The following is a 6024-nucleotide window of genomic DNA, read 5'->3' on the forward strand; positions in this document are numbered from 1 at the left end:
GAAGAATTCAGAGGGCACATAGAAGTTGTAAAAGATAAAATGAATATTATTAACCTGGGGATTTTCAAACATGTAAGCTAGATAATACACAGTGTCATGAGGCACTTATTCTCTCTTCTGTCCTAATATTAAAACCAATCCATGATTATTATACTTGGAAATATCAAATTTTTGGATGCAGAAACAGACACCATACACAACAATTGTCTAAACACTACTGTATTCTCTTTAAAGAGCTAGGTGCACATGTATCATATAAAAGACATATAAATCATGAGGTAAATGTACTGTCAGCCACCTGTAAAGTCTGTTATGAAACAAATATTTGCCTTTAAGGAAGAACAGAATCATAGGGGTTGGGAGGAACCTCTGGAGATCATGTAGTCCAATCCCCTCCTAAAGCAGGTTCTGTAGGGTAGTTTGTACAGGGCCTACAATTTGTGAAGCCATACAAGCCAAACCTTTCTATTGTAATATAGCGAAATTTAGGTCAATTACCCAAGAGGGCAATTTTCAAAGGAAAATAGATTTCCTTTACTTAGAACCCTCTTCACTCATGCATTCTTTTCAGAATATAAATTTTTATGAACAGCTGACATTAGAGAAAAAAAAAAATCTTTTTGTCCTTGAGTTCAATTATTACTGAAAACTTCATTTTTTTTCCGTTCCTCTTCCAGTTTCTAGAAGAATATTCAAGGTCATGTTGTGAATGTGTCTTCAGTAAGAACAGGCCTATTTAGATACATTATCATTATTTCCATTGCTATTTAGGCTAATATTAATCTATTGTTCATAATATACTAAATGAATTATTATTTTAATCCATAGTTCATTTCAAACACACACACACACACACACAAATCTTAAAAGCTGTGAGCAACCTGTGAGAAACCTCAGGCACTGAGACAGCTTAATAAAGTACAAAGAAAATAATATAAACTCTTATTCACAGCCGTATTTTCAATTGGCTTTTGGGTTTTTTTTTTGTTGTTGTTTGTTTCTTTCTTTGTTTGACTTATTTTAAAATTTATTCAGTTTTACTCAAATTATTATTATTATTATTTTTTCCTCAGGAAAAATCTGAGCAATGAGATATAAAATTTTTATTACCAATCCTGTTATAGAAGATTACAACCTGGAAATTCTTTTTTTGGTCTTTTGCTGGGAATGGTCAACATCAAATACCTAACACATACAAGCTAGGCTTACTTTTGCTTAATGGACAATGCCTTCTCAAGGGCAAGTCAGGGTGTAGACAAAGACAGAATAAATTATGTTTATGATGGTCCCTTTTGGACAAGACTGATTTTTCCTAAAGAGATGCAAAATTCATGTATAATGTAGCAACTAACTGTGCCTAATTTCTGAGGATAACAAGTTTTCTCTTTAGGAGTGGTTTCCATACATCCATTTTAGTGAAATAATTTGCTGATGTCTTCTTCCAAGATCGTGACACAATTCTTTAATAAAACAGAATTTAGCCAAAGTTTATAAAGCTGCAATTATTTGTTGTACTTGTTTGGAATTTGGTATGAGTAGTTTAGCTTATGGCAGTATTCTTCACTTGTACTTTTCTTTAGTTTCCAAGCTGATTTTAAACACATAGTATTTTGACAGTGACAAAAATGCTAGGCTTTCTGTAACTTGCCTTGTATTCCACAGCATGTGAGCCACAAGAATCAACTACGGCTTTAGATATGCTTAGGAGAAGTACTATAATAAACTAATAATAAACTAATGTACTATATTAAAAATAGCCAATATGTCACTTAAAATACCTGCTTCAAAATCAATTCCACTTTGGTTCCACAAAGGTTTTTTAAAGTTATATCTTTTCACATGTAGCATGCTCAGTACCTGATGCAGCTCTGCATGTCAATGGAGCTGTTCAGCGTACGTTCTGATATACAAAGTTTTTTACCAATCATGCAAGGAATCATGTGGTAGTCACTACTTATGATGTTCATCCTTGTTGGTGAGAATACTGGCATGAATGGTGGTGAATGAATGAATACTGGTATGAATGTTTTCCTTTGCTGCAACATTTTCTGGCTAGCACCCATAATGTAAAGTGGTAGGAGTGTTTATTTGTCAGCTTTACAACATTATATTTCATGTATAGGCCTTGTTCATATTTCTGGGGCCTGATATCAAACTTCACCACTCAACATGAAGAATATTTTGCAGCACTGTTGGTAATACTGCAAACACAGAACTGCACCATACCTACACTATACCAGAGAGACAGATGAGAACTTTTACTTACTCAGTTCAAAAGGCTTTCCTTTGTTAGTTTAATATCCCAAGGCTGTCTTTCTTAACTGAACCATCTTGTACCATTTTTGAATTTTGCTTTGATTATATGTAGTCCTAGATACTGACAGAACAGGTTACCCTTCCTTCTTTCATTTGTTAACAATTCCCATCCACAGTCAGTAGTTGTGCATTTTTGTAAATGTCTGACATCAAATGAGAACTGGCTAGTATCCAAAGAGGGATAAGAACCTTCAGAGTCCACAAAGAGCTCAACCTTATAATTTCTACTAATTGAGAATGAGTCAGATATGTATTTGTATCTACATTTAATTTATTCAGAGTACCAAGTCAAGAAAGGGTCGTGGTATATTTAAAAATGCAATAGATATAACAAAAATTGATTTGGAACCAAGAGATTTCCTGCATTGGGATTGTTACAGACATTATTAATTATTGTTTATTTTTGAGTAAGTAGACTTCAGGAGGTGAGATGCTGATGTCAGATCCATACAAAAAATTATATATGGAGAAAAATCTTCCCTAATCAATAGGAGCTGCATCCAAGATATGGTTTTATCTGTACATACAAAATAATTTTAGAACCATGTGGACCTATTCTTTTTTTTGTTTGGTTGGTTTTGTTCTGAATGTCAGATTGTGACCATAATGTACATGATATTATTGTGTAATCTAATTGGGAATATTGTTCAAAAACAATCATTTGAAGTAACAGAAATTCAGCTTGTAAACAATATATTTATTTGTATTTTGGTCAAAGGAAAGAAATTGAGTAAATGCACACTGTGGTCAGGGACTTAGAATTTTTTCTGACAAAGACTAGCCTGGAATCTAAACTCAGATATGACCCTGAACTTTATGCATGCATCTTGCCTATAATTTTGGACTGCAATCAATGGAAAGAAAGAATTCTTTTTAATTTTGAAAAGACACTCTTTTTTGAAAACAAAACAAAACAAAACAAAACAAACAAAAAAAAACACTAAATATAGCACCTAACTCTGTTTATCTTCTCCTAGGAATTATGTTCTCCTCCTAGAACTTACTCTTCCTCAGCTTTCTACTTAGATATGATGGTTTGGTTTTTGTAACCCTCCAACAATCTAAAGCATAATAACAATATAAGCCTAGTAACAAATGGTTACATTTTTCCTATCAACTCGTAAATGGCCCTGAATATATGTCCTGTTGTTATTCCATGAATAGCAAACATCAGTTTATGCTCCTGTTCTCTAACTTTATTATTATACAGGGGTCATAGCACATTCTTCCGCAAAGAGATGAGACTGTTAAAATGGGTGTCCAGTATTTTCTTGTCAGCAGCAACCTAATAAAATGCATATTATGTTCCCCTCTTTTAGCAAAAAATGCTCTCAAGTTCTCTGACTTGACAATTCATTACAAATGTATTCTCAGCTACAGCACTGAATTAAACATAAATGGTTTAAACCATTTATTCATTAAAAAATGTATTTTCTATCAAAAATATTTCAGAAGAATATTATAATAAAAATCAGAAAAGTTGGAAAGTGCAAATGGCATTTTAAACAAATACCTTACAAAAACATTATAACACATGAATACTAACATTTTTCTTATCTAAAATTGTATTAGTTAAAATCTAGAGGATACAATCAGCAGGGCACTTCTGAATGAAGCAGAAACATTTGCAGGTATCATAGTGAAAGAGCAGTAGCTAAATGATTTTCAGGTTGTACTTCTTGATCGACATTTTCTTCGGGCAGATTTTGTGAATACAATGACCTTAATCATTAGCAAAAGAGCTGGAAGGAAAAACAGAAGAAAAGGAAATAAAAGAGTATTGGAGGGAAAAAAAAAAAAACAGCTTCTCAACCCCTGTAAATTGTTGTAGGTCTACTATCTTCTGCTCACCACCAGACAGCTGCTAGGGTCATACAGTGGGAGAAGAGAAGGAGAAAAGACTTCACCCATTTCAAGGCTTGCCAAACAATCCTACCAACTTGTCTGAATGCTTCTAACTCTGACTCCCTGCAATCTGTATATACTCCACTTTTCACTTTCAAGTGCTCCCTTCTGAAAAGCCCTCTATATTCCACCCCCAAATTTCAAGCCCAGGGAACAGGGAGGGAGAGGGAGAGAGCACTTTTCCCTTTGTTGTGGGTTTTTTCTTAGGCTCATCCTGCTTAGCAGATGGTGGTACACGAGACTCCTTATTTTTTTCCTTCTTTTTCCTTTTTTTTTTTTTTTGCCTCTGATGCTAAGCATGATTTACAGGCCTGAGTTATTATTTATCATTATTCATTTTCTGTCACCAGTGCATTGAAGGTTAATAGAAATGCCAGCATGCTCACTGATTTACTTAGTAAAATATTTGTTCCAAGGTTTAGGTCAGATGATTGGTGTCTGAGCAAGCTTCAGGTTTATGCATTATGAAAAGCAAGCTGACTTGACCTTGAGCCACTAGCACTAGCACTATATATTACTTTAGTGGAGTGACCTTCAAAGACCCAAGACACACTAGATGTATTCAACACATGTTTTCTTCTTCCATACTGCTGACATTGTATACATTCCAGCTGAACCTATGTAATGTAACATGATACTCACTTTTCATCTAATGAATTTGAGTAGGATGACACATTCAACTAAAACCCCCACCTTGGAGGTAACAAACTACCTTGAAATCCCAGATGAACTGAGGCTCTGCAAGTACTTCAGTCTAATTGACACACTTTGTCACACAAAGCGTCTCGTTCACCAAACCACTCAAGAGACAGAGTGCCTAATTCTCCTGGTACAAGCTAGGAGTAACTCCAGTGATGCCCACTGAATTAAGTGAGAGAAATAAAAATCCATGGGGAAGAGTTTACAAACTGGAAGGATTTATGCCTAGATTATGGTAGTACTTTACACTTGAGTTGAAGTGGCATAATCAAGCCCTGTATGTCGTCTCCTCTTTCTCTACTGTTTAAATGGATACTTTAAGTGAGGTCTGGTGTTGCTAGACAGGAATATACATTTTGAAACAATAGTTACAGAAATTATTGTCTTCCTCTTGATTTTCATATTGACCTCGACTTTCTATTCTCACTTCTTCAGTGGTATACAAGTATCTTCAGATGATTTCTTTTAGATCCATATGTTCAAACAAACAATGGCCACTATAACTAAAATGTAAAATCCTTACAATGTGATTGTTATTTAATTTTAAAGGTTCTCAGTTCACTGTCAGCTACACTAGGACAAAGCCAGAATAATTCTGGTCCTTAGTGGATCTACTCCAGATTTACATCAGCAAAAAATAAAACCAGAATTTGGCACAGCATATATGTCTATTTTTTTTCCATCTTTAATTCTTCCCAGGTACCAAGCAGAGAAATAGCATCTCCAAAATGAATTAAAAGCAGAACCTTTTGCCTCCATACCCTATTAGGATAGAAACACCTTCTTAATTTTTCACTTCCCTCATACACAACATTTTCAGATAGTTGAGATTTATATAGGCAGATTTGGCAGCCTTTTCATATTTACTTATACTCAGAAATAAATCAAATCCAGGGCACTCTCTCCAAGAATATGTTATTTGTTATCTGACTAAGTATGTGTTAGTGGATCAGACATAGGAAAGGTATTTCTATTATACCTGTGTTGTTTGGCTATGATTTACTGTGGTAGACAATATTATTTTTCATTCTTGATTACACAGTGTATTCTTTTATTGTCTTATGCATTTCAACAAAGTTAGTTACTTGGGAAGTGAAAGAGGTG

Source organism: Meleagris gallopavo, chromosome 8, assembly GCF_000146605.3.
Source record: "Meleagris gallopavo isolate NT-WF06-2002-E0010 breed Aviagen turkey brand Nicholas breeding stock chromosome 8, Turkey_5.1, whole genome shotgun sequence".
NCBI lineage: Eukaryota > Metazoa > Chordata > Aves > Galliformes > Phasianidae > Meleagris > Meleagris gallopavo.